A 17,695-nucleotide genomic window follows, 5' to 3' on the forward strand; every position below is an offset into this window, starting at 1 on the left:
GCAGCTAGAGGGATAGAGGCCCTGGACTCAACGGTTGGCTTCTCTTTTCCCTTATGTGGCAGGGATCAGGCTGAGTGGACCCTGGACTCGGTGATGGAGTGGTTGCAAGCACATGCTCTCAAGTTCTCTCACCACACGGGAGACCTGGGGGTTACAGACCTAGTACAAACCTTGTGGCCGCTGGCCAAGTTTTCAGTGACACCTCTAGGCACAGGATGTAGACACAACGTAGTACAATTTTTTGCTGACACGCAGAGCTTATCATGCTATGTATACATACATGAGGACTCTTAGACAGAGGAGGTTGCCCTGCGTACGGCACGCTTTTCTTGGGCTTGGGCTAGATAGTCTTTGCAGTCACGCCTATCTCGAGGACGCTTGGATACAGATTACTCCCCATCCAAGCCATCCTCGAAGATAGCACGGTTAGTTGCTGCTGCAGCATCAGTTCTCTCTCGTTCCCCATGAGGATTGTCTCATGGAATGTGCAGGGATTAGGTCGACCCCGGTTTCAGCGCCAGCAGGGTCGATTGCATCAGGAGCTTCAATGATGCCTTGTGGGCGAAGAGATTGATATTCTTATGCTGCAAGAGCATCAACTTTGTGAGAGCCGCATTAGACGATGTGGCCAGCTTTTGCGTAGGCGTTTTGAGACATTTTGGTCAGCTGCATTTGGACCTGGTGGTATATAGGGAGGGGTATGTATGACTATTGCGGACTCTTGGCAGCAAGCCATTGTGGGCAGAGGTATTATTGTGCCTGGCAGGGCTCAGTGGATTACTATGCAGGTTCAGGGTTGCCTCTTGGGTTTCCTGAACATTTATGTGCCCAATGTGGCAAGTGCATGTGTAGAGTTTTGGTCTCACATTGTAGAGTCTCTGCCGCATGCACAGCAATGGTGCATTGGGGGTGACTTCAACATGTTGGAGGACCCCTCAGACAGGATTGGTGGTAGCCATGCTACTATGCATGGGTACTGTGCACGGAGCTGAGTTGCCAACTTGGGCCCCCAGATAGCTTGGCCTTCTCTCGCTCGGACCGCAAAGTGGGAGGAGTGAATCTATCTTGGATAGATCACTTCTACACTAGTGACCACATCTGTGACTTGGGAGGTTCGGTTTGCATCTTGGCTAGGACATCTTTTTCGGACCATGCACCTGTGATCCTCACGGTGACAAATAGGCAGAGGAGGGGAAGCACGATGCTACGCATCCCTGAGAGGATCTTATTGGACTCAGAGCTCAGAGAGCGAGTGGTGGCTCTCTGAACAGAGGGTTTGGACACGCACTACTCTCCTGCTGACAGAGTGGCCTCTAGACTTGCTCAGCTTAGTCATTTCTTTCTCCAGGAGTCTACGGCTCACCTGGCTGCAGCAAGGCAGGAGGAGCAACGTCTCCGTCGGGGCGTTGCTTCCTTGCAAAGGATGTAGGAGCAACACCCATACAGTCCTTGATTGGAGGAGAAGTTGCAAGAGGCTCGCCAGGAGCTTGCCAGCATAGAGGAGAGGCGTCAGGAGTTCCCTTTCCATCGACAGGCATCTCAGTGGACCCAAGTGGGTGACAGAGTGACTAGGTCGTTCTTTGAGGCTTGGACCCCGTCATGCGCACACCAGTGTCGGCCAATCGAGGAGATCTGACGGGTCAATCGCTTCAGAGCCAGAGGATATGCGTGTAGTTGCTACTGAATTTTACCGTGACTTGCTATCAGCAGAGTCTCAGTCACAGTGTCAAGATGCATGCAGAGAGCAAGTTTGGGCACAGATGCCTTGCCTTGTGACTGAGGAGACGTGTCAAAGACTTGAGTTGCCTCTCCAACTAGAGGAGCTCCATGTGGCCCTCCCCGGTGAGGGTGGTTTGACTCCCAATTTTTTCTTGGAGTACTCGGACTTGCAAGGCACAAACCTTTGCAGCGCTTTTCAGTACATCTTGCACACACGAGAGATGCCCGACAACACGAGTGAGGGCTTGATCTACCTCATTACCAAGGAGCAAGGTGGAATCCGTACATACGTAACTAACGATTCCGTATGGTACAGCAGTACAGTATGGTACAGTACGTACTATACGGTACAGTACGACAAGTTTTTTTTATTTTTTTTTGGGTATTTTTTTTGGGCGTTTTCTCCACGGACCACTCGTGCTAGGGGCGCTTTCAAATTGGGATAATAGGGTGAAGGCGAGAGAGCCTTAGGCTTTTTTAATTGACCAAGATTACAAAAGACTCTCTTTTGAAAGGTCTGTGAACTTAAATTTAGTGTAATTTTCTTTTTTTACAAATGGTATGGACCTATCACGTACCTAAAAGTTGGTTCAATACGGAAGTACGTTCCGTACATACCTAAACCGTACCGTACACTACGTACCTTTCCACCTTGCCAAGGAGGCAGGCTCCTAGGATGAGATTCGGCAGTGGCCACCCATCACCATCCTCAACTCAGCCTACAAAATTCTAGCCAAGGCTCTGAGCTTGAGGATTCATCCACTTCTAGAGAGCATTATACATGGAACCCACTTTAGGTAGGATGGGCTTCTCGGATGCTTGAATCAGAGGTGTGTCACCTCTATACAGACGTGCACAAAGTCAGATGCTTTTGGCAGGTGGTAGCGGAGACCGTTTCATGCTCACACACTCGGTCAGACAGGGCTGCCCTCTAGCCCCCTTCCTCTTTCTGTTCTATGCTTAGGTGATGAGCAGGTTCTTGGTTTCACAACAGGTTGGTTTACGTGGCTTAGTGCTCCGTATTCGGGACAATGAGCTACTGGATGTTGAGTTTGCAGATGACTTAGCTTTGTACTTGGAGGGCCAGGAGGCCAAACTGCACAGGTGTGAGCAAGCACTAGAGACGTTTTGTTGTCATCAGGCGCACTGATCAACTGGAGGAAGACAATGGCTTTCAGGGTTAGCAGTGCCCCTACGCCTAATTGGCTGTCAGGTGAGGGTTTTAGATGGATTCCACCCGGGACTGCAGTTCGCTACTTGGGCTGTCAGGTTGGCCTGGACTTGTCCCCTAAGCAGATGATTGCTTCCTTGTCACAAGACGCGCACCACGTGCCAATAAAAAAGAACAGACTTTTAGCACTTCAATAACAATTGTTCAATAACAACTGAACTGAGAGAGAGAGAGAGAGAGAGAGACGACACGCGACACAAGTGGCGGAATTCCACCCCAGAGAGTACTGGCCCCAAGCCTCTTTCGGTATTTCTTTATATTACTGCTGATTCACAAAGTACAACAACCGGGGAGCACCTCCTGTGCAATCTGCGCGCTGAAGAGTGCAAGAGAGGGCCCCCAAGGTTCATATTTAAAGGCCCAAAGCCTAAAAGCATCAATATGAAAGCTGACCCCAAAAAATCACTTTCCTAAAATTTCGGGATTTTCCTAAAAATCCGCCGCAACTTCCGGAACGTCCGTACAGGTGCCACATCATCATATTTTGATGTGCAAAGTCTTTTAAGTGTGTTCTGCTTTATTTTTAATGCCTTAATATCACTTGGGCCCCATCGGACGGAGTCCCGTAAGTTGGTGGGAACTCTTCTTTAAAAATAGGCCACTCGTCAAGACTTTGTAAGTCTGTAAAACTTCTTCTTCTTCTTCTTCTGCTGCTTCTTCATAGGGTTTTGGCTTCTCGGAGGAGATCTGCAGGTTGGATCCGTTCTTCAATGGCTTTGACACGTCAGCAATTTGTTACATCTCCCCTTCTTGAAAGAGAGTAATCGTCCGCGATTACAGCATATTTGCAAAACAAGTCAAGCTAGCTGGAAAAAAAAATTCCGAGAGTCATTCCGAAGGACATTCAGTTTGCTCTTTTTGTTAAGGAGTTAGCTTCTCCTTTCGGCTCTTTTGATCAAGGAGTTAGCTTCTCCTTTCGGCTGTTTTGATCAAGGAGTTAGCTTCTCCTTCCGTCCAGATCGGAACTCTTATATTCCGGCGTAGTAAAATTAGCCATCACACCCAAACCATATTGATCTTCCACGGGTGTCTTGATGCACTAAAATTACATACCCAGGCAATCTCATCCAATCAGGAATATTCAGTAGTTGGCACATCACAATGCAACACAAATGCTCACATATGCATGTTACAGGACATAGAAACATAAAGTCGCCGATGAACACTCCTCCCGCATAACCTAACAAGGTCCCGGCCGGGAGATATTCAACGACTCCCTCATCACTCCTCCTGCATAACCTAAAAAGGTCCGGGCTGGGAGATATAGAGGCCTTTTACAACCAAACGCCCCCCAGACCGCAGCCTGTTTCGTTCAGAGGTGCTGAGAGTAACTACTGCTCAGACTTCTTAACACTCCACCCGCATAACCATCTAGGTCTGGGCCGGGAGTCACAACAACAATACCAATACTCCCTCCATAAATAACCACAAGGGTCTGGGCCATGAGTAAAAAAACAGCACTTTTCAATCATTCAATACTCTCCCCTCAAATAACCACAAGGGTCCGTGCCATGAGTATGAACAAGCATTCTCAAACATAATTTCTCACTACTCCACCCGCGAGTAAAATCACCAATCATTGAAACCAGTATTAAAACCAGAGTCAAACAATTCAAATCGGCACCAAGACAGGTTCAAAACAAATACCATCCATTTCAAAACAAATTCCAAACAGGATCACCAAACAAGTTCTCAAACAGATTTCAAACTTTAAAAAGCAATCTCGACATTAGTCGATCTCGAAAAGTCGACTGACTTTCCATCCTGAAACCTACACCAAAAAATCAGGGTTAAAAATTAGGGTTAGGTTCATTCCATAGGGTCGTAGCCGAGCACAACATGGTTCATCAGCTCTTGGACAAACAGTGTTTCTTTGGCGGCAATGGTAGTCCCAAGATAGCAATCGCACTGGACCTCCAAATTCATCTTATCGTGAAGAGACATCTACTGGGAGATGTCGTGAAATTTCAAGATATAATCTGCTAGGGCTTCCATGGCAAGCATTTCAAGATACCCCACTCTGCCAGAAGTTGCACTACAAAGGAAGATGTCAGAAACCATTTAACTTCGGGCAAAATTTTTCTTGAAAGCTTGCCTAGTACTTGGAGTATGCTGCTTGGTAGCTATCAACATCTGCATGGCCCTGCCTCTGAGAAAAACAGTGACTCGAAACAAATCTTGGATCCTTCTTTTGCAAGTGATCTTAATGGCTTATGCCGTGTAAGACATGATTGGTTTGCTCTGTCTGCTCTTTCGTAGGACCGGTATGCTTTCAGAAAAGCAAACGCCTGATGCTCTGATACCATTGTCACAAGACGGGCACCACATGCCAATAAAAAAGAACAGATTGAACAGACTTTTAGCACTTCAATAACAATTGTTCAATAACAACTGAACTGAGAGAAAGAGAGAGAGACCACACGCGATAAGAGTGGAAGAATTCCACCCCAAAGAGTATTGGCCCCAAACCTTCGCGCCCCTTTCAGTATTTCTTTATGTTACTGCTGATTCGCAAAGTACAACAGCCGAGGAGCACCTCCTGTGCAATCTGCGCGTTAAAGAGTGCCAGAGAGGGCCCCCAAGGTTCATATTTAAAGGCCCAAAACCTAAAAGCATCAAATATGAAAAGTTGACCCAAAAAATCACTTTCCCAAAATTTCGGAATTTCCCTAAAAATCCGCCGCGAATTTCGAGACGTCCGTACAAGTGCCACATCATCATATTTTGATGTGCAAAGTCTTTTGAGTGTGTTCCGATACCTTTATATCACTTGGGCCCCATCGGACGGGGTCCCGTATGTTGGTGGGAACTCTTCTTTAAAAATAGGCCAATCGTCAAGACTTTGTAAGTCTGTAAAACTTCTTCTTCTTCTTCTGCTGCTTCTTCGTAGGGTTTTGGCTTCTCGGCCGGGATCTGCAAGTTGGCTCCATTCTTCAGTGGCTTTGACACGTCAGCAATTTGTTACATTCCCTCCTGTTGTCCATCAGGAGGAAGTTGCTACGTTGGAGTTCGGCACAACTCTCTTTGACAGGCAAAGTTGTAGTGGCCAACCAAGTGTTGTTGGCTACTATGTGGTACATTACATCTTGTTGGATCTTTTCGAGCTACTGCATCGGCCAAGTAGAGAGGCTGATCAGGAATTTTCTTTGGTCAGGGTGCGACACTCATATAGCCCGGGCCAAAGTAGCATGGTAGGTCATCACTCTACCTTGTTCTCAAACGAGGTTGGGGATCATTGACCTAGCACAGCTGTCACAACCCAGTGACGTGGCAGCCCTTGTACACAGACACACCTATCCCTTTGGCATGGACAATCCCGGGGAAACCCGGCTAAAATGATAACGTGGCACTGCTGTACGGACTGGCCCAAAAATTACGACGCGTTTTGCAGAATGGTGACGTGGCAACAGTGTACGGAATTTCTTCTTTTTGCGGCGCTATTTACGACAGCAGGGCAGATTTTGGACTTGCTTTTTGGCTACGCAAGTTGCAAGAGAGAAGAGAGAGAGAGAGAGAGAGAGAGAGAGAGAGAGAGAGAGAGAGAGAGCTTTTGCTTTATTATTGCAAGGCTTTTAACTTTGAAGCTTTTGGGGCTCTGCTTGTGGCATCCCTTGTAAAACCTTTATAAGTGTGGGCAGAGCCTCCCACTCCTTTGTACTTTGAGTTGCAGATTAATACAAATAGAAATACCGAAAAAGGCGCCAGTCTTTGGGGCCAATATCTTTAGGCACGGAACTCTGTCGGGCCATGTCGAATCAATTGTGAAATGTGAACTGTTTTGCAATGAATTCTTGTTGTGTCGCGGTAGAATCTTGACTTGGAGTGTCCAAGTCTGTTACAGTGGTATCAGAGCGTGGCCGATTTCTCTTCTACCGGGAAATCCGATCCTTTTTACGTGGCGCTTATGGATTCAAGCAAAGGACAGTCGACTTCCTTTGCATCCGAAGATGCGGGAAGAGATCACGAAGAAGATTCAAGCGAGGAGTACGGCCCGCCTCGGCCTACTCAGGTGGAGCTTGAAGAGATGGAGCGTTGATGAATGATCGACGATGCAACAAAGATGATGCTAAATTTTGCGAAGGACCCGAAATTTGAAAATTTATGAGCCAAACCTCTTTCGACGAGGTGCATTCACAGTGGCGGCAAACCACAGAACCACCCCTCAAACCGGCACTCAAGAAACCTCCTACTCCAAGGATGTTTACAGAGCAAGAACTGGAAGAGGTGGTTGATACACGGATTTCTCAACTTTTTGACACGCAGAACCAAGCCCAAGCACGACAAAAAGCAGAAGAAGGGCACTGACTTCTCGGGTTATTTGGGTCGTCAGTCTACATTTGCCTCGGCAAGAAAGCAAAAGAAGCATGTGCGATTTGAAGGAGTACCTAGTTCTTCTTCTTCTTCTTCTTTTGACAGTTCTTCTAGCTCCTCGGACTCGAGCGAACAAGACAGAGAAGGGCAAAAGCGAAGCAAAAAGCAAAGCTTCGAAAAGGGCAAGAAAAAGGCAAAGAAGTCTACATCTCGCCCAATCGTTGACAGTTCTATCGAGGACTCGTCTTCGGATAGTTTGGACTCTGACGACAACAGCTTTTATGCAAAGAAGAAGAATTTTTATAAAGCCAACCAGTATGATTTTCTCGAGGATAAAAGCAAGAAAGTCCGAGAGTTTAAAGAAGATGGACAGTCAATTAAATTTGACACGTTTTCTGGATATCAAGATCCTTCGAAGGCTTTGGCCTTCATACAGAAGTTTGACATAGCTTTCTCTCGAGGGCGTTACTCAGAGCACTCCAAGATTCGGAGGGCTACCTCTTACTTCAAGGGAAATGCTCGAACTTCGTGGTCCACGCTTCTATTGAACAAGACAGCGCCAGTTAAATGGTTGAAATTTAAAAGGCTTTTTATTTCTTCTTGGCTGACTCGAGAGTACGAACGCGACATACGAACTGCTTGGACGCATATTGCAAGAGATTTTGGAGCTCTTTTCTACCAGCCTCTTCATTTAAGAAGATCTCGTTCAAAGAACAGATTGAGCGGTTTACCTTTGGACTTCCTACAGACATCCGAGATCACTGCTTAGAGCAAAAGTCAGACTCCATTCAGGAACTAATGAGTCATGCAAAATGGGGTTTTGCCATTCATTCAGGCAGTTTAACCTACCCCACAGATGAAATCATGACGCAAAGGACCGAACAGACTTCGAACAATAAAAGTAGAAAGAGAAAGAGCAACCCAGAAAAGAAAGAAAAGGATGCACGACCCAAGCTCACTCTTTGGGAGAGAGCTCTCTACATCAAAGAGGAAAAGTGCTTTGGATGCGGGGAAACCGGGCATATCTCCGCGAAGTGCCCTAAAAAGGCACCGAAAGAACAGAACGACAAAGACAAAGAAAGGCCTGAGAGTTCGAAAGCAGCTAGGGAACGTGGACAAAAAGGCAAGATGAAAACAGGACTGGTTCCAGATTCCATGGGTACCGACCCAAGCACGATGGCAAGAGTACAGAACTTTGCCAAGCATGGGGCAAAGTGAAAGACCAAGAAGCCCTGATCTACTTTGATAGAGGAGCCAAGGTCAACTTCATTTCACCTTAATTGGCGGCGCGGCTCGAGATCACACCCGATCGGATGGGACCACTAGCAGAGGCAGTTCTAGCGGCACCCAGCAGGGACATAGCCATTACACCTATCATTGGCAAGCTTCGGTTGCCTTGTCAGGGGTATTTGGGACATGAGGACTTCTACATAATGTCCTTGGAAGGTTGTGATACCCTCTTGGGAATTCCCTCATACCACAAGAACAACGCCGTGGTCGACTATCGGGCGAGAAAAGCGACTTTGACTATAGAGAACGGCCGAACTATTGTACTTGATGTAAAACTTAAGGGCGAGTCTGTCACTATTGTATCGGCATCGGCCGTTCAAAATTAATGAAATCCAGTCTGTTTGTTTACTCGATCTTTTTGAAAGCGTTCAATGATGAGAATAGGACAAATATGTCTGAACTTGATAAAGAACGCCAAGATTTTCTCCACACTCATGCCGGTTGCTTTTCAGAGAGCTTGCCAGGCGAGTTACCACCCACTCGTCCTGAGAATCATACTATTGATCTGAAACCTGAAATCACACGACCGAATCAACCACCTTATTTTGTGAGCCATCAGAGCAGACTGTCACCAGCGTGTGACTACTATCTATCCTTTTTGTTGATTTCTTTCTTATTATCTATTTACTTTCACTTTTTGGAAACACCCCTCGGGAAATCTAACTGCCCTGCATTGCATAGCTAGTGTGGAACTGTCCAGAGGGAGTCCAGGCCTGAGGGCAAGAGAGCACTAAGGTTGGACAAGGACTATGGTTAGCCAAGTGGGGTCATTGACTAGCCAAAGTGGAATCCTTTGCTACAGAGGCTACATTTCAGTTCTGGATGTGGCCGCAGTGTACAAAGAGGGTCGGATGACCTAGAAAGATACAATGGCAGCATCTCCTAAAATTTAGGGAACTGCTATTTTGAGACCTGAAAATGTGTTGACGTCATTACCTCCGGAATGACAAGGGGAACATTTTCTTACTCTACCGTGAAGTCAACTGGGCAACCGGTTGGGATATTTTTAGACGGCAACCCCGAAACGGGAAAATGCTTATAAATGTGCCAAGTGGCACCTTCTGGTGCACTTGCCTCATGCAACAAGAATGGCGTTGAATTTAGGAGGGGGAGAGCCTCATTTTCAGATTTTGTCACAGGTTAAGAGCTATGGAGTGCTTGCTTTTCCTCTTATGCACAGTGCGGTGCCAGGAGTGATGCCCTGCACGCTACGCACTGCCCTCTCTCTCCCCTTTGGCAGTATGTTATGCCCCTCTAGTGGGCTCTTCATTTGACCAATGTACAGTTGTGTGGGTTCATGCGCGATTGCCGAGGCAAGAGCCTCTTGCACAGGTACTGGATTAGCTAGTGGCTAATCCCCCCGCAGGTACAGGTGAATTCCGAGAGGTTTCACGCCAAAAATCTCGTCCGATTCAAAGGGCAAGTAGCCCTACAGGTGCGGGAGCTCGAGGACTTGCTACGGATGCGACCGGCACGCGAAACGGAGCCCGAAACAGTGAATTACAGCCTGCTGTGTATTTTTGCAGGTTTAGGGTTTTGGCCCTAAACGGACCCTAATACCCCCAGGAGGTTCGAGGACGCAAGGGGACCGCTGTACAGGTGATCTGGCGCATTTTCAGGGCTGAAAACAGAGATTTCAGCGTGCTGCAGATTCTCGCCAGGTTTTGCAAAGTGCCCGTATGCGTCGGGAAAGTCATTTAATGCGTGGGAATACTGACTGTGAAGGGTTCTAGTACAGTCATGCTGCCGAAATCGGGCTGGAACAGTGGAAATTCAGCCGAGTTTGTGCGGGGCAGCTTGTAGGAACCACAGCGTTTATTCCCTCTTTTGAACAATAAAGAAATACCGAAAGGGGCGCCTAAGTTAGGGGCCAATCTGGTGTCCGTCTACTCATACAGGTGCAATCTAGCAGCCTGTATCCCTCTCCCCTTTGTTGTGTCTTGAAAGTACAGGTAAAATAGACGACTAATAATGGGTGAAAGCTAAATCAAGGTTTGAAGTAAAGTCTACCGCCCTTTTTGGATTGAACAGGCCGGTTTCACAGACCTTCAGAGTTTTTACAGTCTTCATAGACCATCAGAGCTTACGCTACTTCTTGTCACAGAAGCAGCTATCGAAAAAGCAGATGCGGTGGACGAACATCCTCTCACAGTTTAACTTCAAGATTGTCCATGTCCATGGGACAGAAGAATTTGGTGGCAGATGCTTTGTCTCGGAAGCCGTTGGTTCTGGCTCCGTGATACATCATAGGAGCGTCGAGGATATGGTCGATTAGTACGCCACGGATACACATTTTGCAGACATTTTCACACGGATACATGATGGGGAGACAGTAGCGGGATATTCCATTCGAGATGGCTACTTGATGAGGAAAACCATGTTGTGTGTTACACAGCCGTTGAGGGAAAAGGTTATGACCGAATGCCACTGTCCACCTTTTACGGGTCACCGCGGCATTGCTACCACCTTGAAAGGGGTAGAGAGATACTTCTTTTGGCCGAGACTAAAGAAGGACGTGGACGATTTTTTGCGCAGTTGCTTGGTACGCCAAAAGGTCAAGTTTGATAGGCATAAAGCACAGGGATTGTTACAGCCTTTATCCATACCCACCCACCCCTGGGAAAGTATTGCAATGGATTTCATTTTTGATCTCCCGACAACACAGAGTGGTCATGATGGTATCTGGAATGTTATTGACAGATTTAGCAAGCAAGCTCATTTCATTCCACTGAAGAAAACAGACAACCCGGATCGCTTAGCGAGACTGTTTGTGGCCGAGATCTTCAGATTACATGGCATGCCCGACACGATTGTCACCGACAAGGACCCCAGATTCACGAGTTGGTTGTGGAAGGCTATTTGGGAGAACATTGGCACGCGGTTGCAGTTCTCGTCATCTTTCCACCCGCAGACTGATGGGCAATCAAAGATTGCTAATTCAGTGGTACTAGATTTATTGAAGTCTTACATCTCAGATCAGAAGACTCCATGGGAAAAGTATTTACCTTTGGTGGACTTTGCCTACAATAACACGATACACTCTTCGACGGGGAAGGCGCCATTTGAAATTATTGAAGGTTCCACCCTTCCTAAGCACGAAAGATAAGATTTTTGAAGCCGTCGAGTACACGCGGGACTTGGACACACTTTTGCCAAGGTCCGCGAGTATCACGTGGCACATCCAACCCTATAAGTCCATGGACAAGCTACAGCATAACAAGGGTTCCGTCAATCGAGTCAGTCTAGATTAGAAGTGATCTAGCACTTTTGTGAGTCTATTCGTAGACCATGCATGCCCAATCACTTAGTGTAGATGCATATCCTCTGGTTGCACACAGCATGATCATAAGCATTCCCATTAGAATCCTTCAGGGGAATTTTCCAATGCATTTAGCCTATTTGACCTATTTTTGACATTTGTCACTTATTATTTTTAAGTGACTTTTGTTTGAAAGTAGGTAGGGCAAATTGAGTAAGTTTGTATATAAGCAAACCTAGTCTAACACTATTTGGCAGAAGAGCCAACAGGAGCCAAGCTCAACGGGCAACTTCTCAAGCAAGAACCTTGGTGGTTTCCCCTCCAAGCCAAGATCCCATCCTTGGCGATTCCATCAGATAGTCCCAGTCACTAGCATTTTTCATCAAGCTTGCTCTCTCCCTCTCTGCCTTGCGTTTTCAGCACTAGCCTCACCGCCGGCAACCTGCAAACCTCAGCGTTTTCAGCCCTCGCCATCACCAGCAGATTCCCAAGCCTAGCGTTTTTGCTACAAGCAGGAGAAGCATCAGTTTTCAGCATTTGGACTCCCTTCCGCCGTAGGTGAATTTCAGCCCCTTTTTCATAGCCATTTCAGCCCCGACACAGCAGCAGATTTTCAGCCATAAAAGACAGAAATTCAGCGTTTTTCCCTAGCGTTTTCAAGCGGAGCAGAAATCAACCATCAGCGTTTTTGGACAGCAGATAAAAGATTGCAGATTTCAGCCCTTAGGTCGGTCTCGCCATCCCCGTCGTCATCACCGACATAGTCTCGAATTGCATCATTCACATGCGTACACTTTGTACCAGTTTGTGCAATCAATCGTAGACCATTCTCACCAATGAGAGTGGGCCCTCGGAGGAGGGTTTTACAATGTCTCTGGTGTCTTATTTCTCTTCTCTCTCTATCTCTCTGTCTCATACACTTGCACGCACAGTGTCCACTCACTTTGTTCGTGATCATAGCACTCTCTCATTAAGAATGGAAGGCTCTCCCTTCCATAAGAACAAAAAGGAACCTTGAGCACATTATGGAGCACTCATCTTGTGCAAAGTTCAAACATTCATTCCGTTGCACCTGACATTGGTATCAGAGCCTTGGCAGTGTTCTGTATCACTCAAGGAAAGAACCACAAGAATCAAAAGAATTTTTTTTTGCTTGTTGCGGTCACACGAACCCAAGTTCGCTTGGGCGTGTCGATGCCTAATCGTGTTTTTGAAGAGTGACAGGAATCCCAGGAAAGAATGGCTTGTCCAGCCTCCCCTTGTGCCTCTTTTCACTCATTGAGAGCGGACCGTGCACTTAGCGGCCGGCCAATCGACGTGACCTGGGAAAAAGCGACCTTGGTGTGAGCGCAAGGCCGCCAAGGGGTGCGCCCGCGGAAAAGAGAAGAACTCGGGTGAAGAGAAGATCCTTCTCAAACACGGTTTGCAAGCGAAAGAAAACCTCAAGAACCTCCAAGACCCTCAAGAACCCAAGACCCACAAGAACCCACGTTCCTCGTGAACTTAAGAACCAAAGATCATAGTGCATGGTCCTCACCCGAAGCGGAATGGATACTTCGCATACAGGTGATGAGCATGGGAGTGGCGAAGAAGAGCTTTCCCCACCAGGAGGCTTCCCGGACCCTCCCCCTTCCCCATCTACGCCACGAGTTGTACCAAATTCTATGGAGGAGATGGTCAAGTCGATGATGGAGATGATGGCACAACAACAAGAAACAAGTCGAGTTGCATTGGCACAACTAGCAAGAAAAGCAAAACGACAGGAAGCCAAGGACCACGAGCGCGAAGAAAGAAACGAAAGATTTGCCATATAACAAGAAGCGACTCGCATTGTCGAGGGAGATCGCCAATAGCATCCGGAATCTTGGAAGGGACTCTTTGCCGACCCACTCTGATATGTGGGTCGTGCGGTACTTGAACTTCATAAAGGTCTGCAAAGCCTACTTCTTTGGGCCGCGCCGAAAGCGACAAAGTCTTCTGTGGCTCCTTCGATGCTTCAACTTCGTCGAGTGTCATGCTTCTTTCTTCTTCAAGAATCTCCATGGATGAAAATTCCTGAAACCATTTCCAACACAAAACCATGAACATACCTATTCCATGTAAAGTGATTGGAAAAAATCTTGTCTTCCTCAAAGACTGTGCATGCAATGTAGATGAACCAATAGACGGAGTGCTAAACCGTTCACCACACACATGCAAACAATGAGATTGAATCTTTCTCTTTTGATCTATAGCAATCAACTTTGGCAATTACAACGGAATGCCCATGCTTGGTGCTCATACTTTCATGTGCTCTTTCTACAACTGTGTCGTGCCAAGGAAGAGACATGGAATGTGACTTCCTTAAATGCATACTTTTCAGCTTTTCATGAAAAATCCGCATACATCCATGCTCATTCATGAGTGAGACGTGCTAAACATACAATATGTCATGCCTAGTAAAAGGGATCACATAAAGATGCTGACGAAAATACAGGAAACATCACGAATGAAACACTCGAACAATGCATACGTATCAATCATGCGAACAAATAATACTTCCTGTGAGGGTTCTGTGAACCTAGGCTCGAGAGCCAAGATTGGTTCTTCCTGAATGATCGAATCGTCCTGTGGGAGTTCTTTGGACCTTGACTCGAAAGCCAAGATCGGCTCTTTAGTCCATTTCATTCTCCCAAAGTATAGTTACAAATTCTACTTGGTGTTTGAGAGACGTCGCCATCACAAACATGATTCTAAGCATACATACTAGTTAAATTTGTGCACAATTAAAAAGAGGACTAGTCTTATAAGACAAAAACATGAGTCATTTAAAAGAAATTTGTACATTTGCTTACTCTAATGTAGCATTGTAAGCATTGACAAGGTTCATACTATCCTTAAGCTGTATTCCTTGCATCCATCTAGCATCTTCAAAAGGATAATTTTTGAACTCAATAAGATACGGTCGGATAATCTTACCATGTCGTAGTACCTTGTCTTCATGCCGAAGGATAGCTTCGGGTTGTAGCACCTCTTCTTGGTCTTCAACTTCGGGAGGGTCTTCAATAATTGGTTCAGTTGGTGGCTCTCCTTTGTAAGGCTTAAGTAGGCTTACATGAAAGGCATTGTGTATGAGCCAATGGTTGGGCAACTTGAGTTGATAAGCTGTCTCATTGATGGGCTTCAAGATTTGGAAAGGACCATAGTATCTTTTTGCTAGTTTAGCATAATACTTTTGATGGCCCGTAGGATTTTTGCCCGTCGTTTGCCTTAATCGAGCCTTAGGAAACTTGAGTAAGACCCAATCATTTTCTTTGAACATTAAGGCTCTTCGGTGCTTATCAGTAGCAGCTTTTTGCCTTTCTTTAGAGATGGATATAGCCTTCTTAATCTTTTGAAAATATTCTTGTAGGTCACGGCTATACTCATCGGCGGCAAAGATCTTCCCATGTACTTTGAGTAGCAAGGGACTTTTAGGTCTTCCCTCAATGATCTCAAAAGGTGCTTTTCCCGTAGAAGTATGTACACTATTATTGTATGCATACTCTACAAGAGGTAAGTACTTTTCCCATTGTGAGCGTTGATCTACTTCGGTAACATAAGTCTTGAGTAGATCGAGTATCGTAAGATTGGCTATCTCACTTTGGCCATCCGTTTGTGGGTGATAGGCCGAAGAGAAATTCAATCTTGTTCCTAGATTTTCAAAGAGACCTTTCCAAAAATTACTGGTCATTCTAGGATCTCTATCTGACACGATCGATGTGGGTAATCCATGGTGCTTGAAAATCTGAGATATGAAGAGAGTTGCCATTTATTGTGCCTTAATAGTTTTTTTGACAGGAATAAAATGTGCTTGCTTGCTAAACCTATCGACTATGGTCCATATTCCTGTATTCCTATGGATAGACTTGGGTAATCCAAAGATGAAATCCATGGATATACTCTCCCATGGTGAATTTGGGATAGGCAATGGCTTGAGTAATCCATGTTGCTTCCCTCTATCATACTTGGTCTTTTGGCATACTACACATTTTGAAACATACTCTTGTATGTCCACTTTCATGGTAGGCCAATAGAAGTACGTCTCTACTCCTCGGAGAGTAGGTTGAATACCTCTATGCCCCGCATATGAAGGAGCATGGGATTCATACATAACTTTCTCATGAAGGGAATGGGTAACACATAGCCTATTGCCGTGGAGAAGATAACCATCCTACAAGGTGAATGGTTCCTCTTTCTTTCCCAAAGCAAGGGCTGACATTATGTCTCTACAGTCAGGGTCAGTAGCATACTCATCTATCATAGAGGATAGATCATTGTGAGTAGCTATAGACACCGCATTAACTTTTGGTCGTCGTGAAAGTGTATCGGCCACTTAATTGTGCTTACCAGCTATGTGAGCAATATGAAAATTAAATTGTGAAAGAAAATTTGCCCACCTCATTTGTTTGTCGGAAAGCTTGGTTTGCGTCATGAAATACTTAAGACTTTGGTGGTCGGTTCGTAGGATAAATGGAGTCCCCAATAGATAGTGCTTCCATGTGTCTAGGGCATGTAGAACAGCTAAAAGCTCTTTCTCATAAATGCCCAAGACTCGTTCATCAGTATTAAGCCTTCGGCTCTCATATGCTATGGCATGCCCTTCTTGAAGCAAAACTGCTCCAAGGCAATTACCACAAGCATCACATTGGACCTCAAATGGCTTTGAGAGATCCAGAAGCACGAGGACTGGTTGGGAAGTAAGCTTCTCTTTGAGCTTATCAAAAGCATTTTGCTCCTTGGCCGTCCATACATACTTAACGTTCTTCTTAGTTAAGTCATGTAGTGGTCCTGCTACTTCAAAAATTTTTGCTATGAAGCGTCTATAGTATACGCACATACCAATAAAGCTTCTTAGCTCATGTAGATTTCTTGGGTTATGCCATGCTTTTATTACCTCTAACTTTGATGGATCCATACGGATACCATCGTGAGATAATATGACCTAAGTATTGAATCTCTTGAAGGAAGAATTCGCTTTTCTTTTGGTTGAGAAAAAGCTTGTTCTCCCTCAATGCTTGAAAAATCACTTGGAGATGTTGCTTATGTTCCTCCAAAGACTTAGAGTAGATGATGATATCATCAAAGAACACTCCAGTGAGTTTGCGATAAGGTCTAAAAAAAATTCTCCATCAGACGATTGAACGTAGCTAGACATTAGTCAAGCCAAAAGGCATGACTACATATTCATAAAGACCAAATGTTGTGCAAAACGCGGTCTTTAGGATATCTTCATCCACTATCCTTATTTGATGATAGCCACTTTTAAGGTCAATCCTATTGAAGTAAGTAGAGCCTTGTAGCTTATCAAACAAATCTTCTACCCAAGGCACGGGAAATCTGTTTTGATAGTGATACGGTTTAGTGCTCGATAGTCAACACACATACGGTATGTACCATCTTTCTTTTGCACTAAAAGGACTGGAGAACAAAAGGGAGAGGAACTAGGCCTCACCATCCCTTTGTCTACCAATTCCTGTACTTGCCTCATGATCTCCTCTTGTTGAGCTTGTGAGACTCGATAAGGAGGTTTGTTAGGTGGTGAGCTTCCTGGAAGGAGCTCAATGCGATGGTCATCATCCCCTCGTGTTGGAGGTAAATCCATAGGGATATCATCGAATGAACACATCTTGGAATCCTTTTAGAAAATTAGACAAGTCTAACTCTTCTTGATTCCTACCATTTACATTTGATGAACATTAGTATCCTTTAGAGACTCTTTGACAAAAATCATATCCGCAACTGAGCTCTTCATTGACTTATCAAAAGCAAGAGGATTTACAAGTGGAATAGTACGACCACCCTCACTAGCATCTATATACATGTTCTGTAGGTGAAGTAGATTCTCCTTTCATGGAACTTTATGT

The 17,695-nt window shown here is 45.6% G+C and overlaps 1 protein-coding gene across 2 annotated transcripts in view; it reads right to left on the reverse strand.

Moving 5' to 3' along the window:
• Positions 1-17,695, reverse strand: part of MRE11 (DNA repair and meiosis protein (Mre11)) — a 116,004-nt gene that overhangs the window by 55,413 nt on the left and 42,896 nt on the right. The gene's annotated exons all lie outside the window — the stretch shown is intronic.

This window comes from Adiantum capillus-veneris, chromosome 11, assembly GCF_014529385.1.
Source record: "Adiantum capillus-veneris isolate H3 chromosome 11, ASM1452938v2, whole genome shotgun sequence".
Lineage (NCBI taxonomy): Eukaryota > Viridiplantae > Streptophyta > Polypodiopsida > Polypodiales > Pteridaceae > Adiantum > Adiantum capillus-veneris.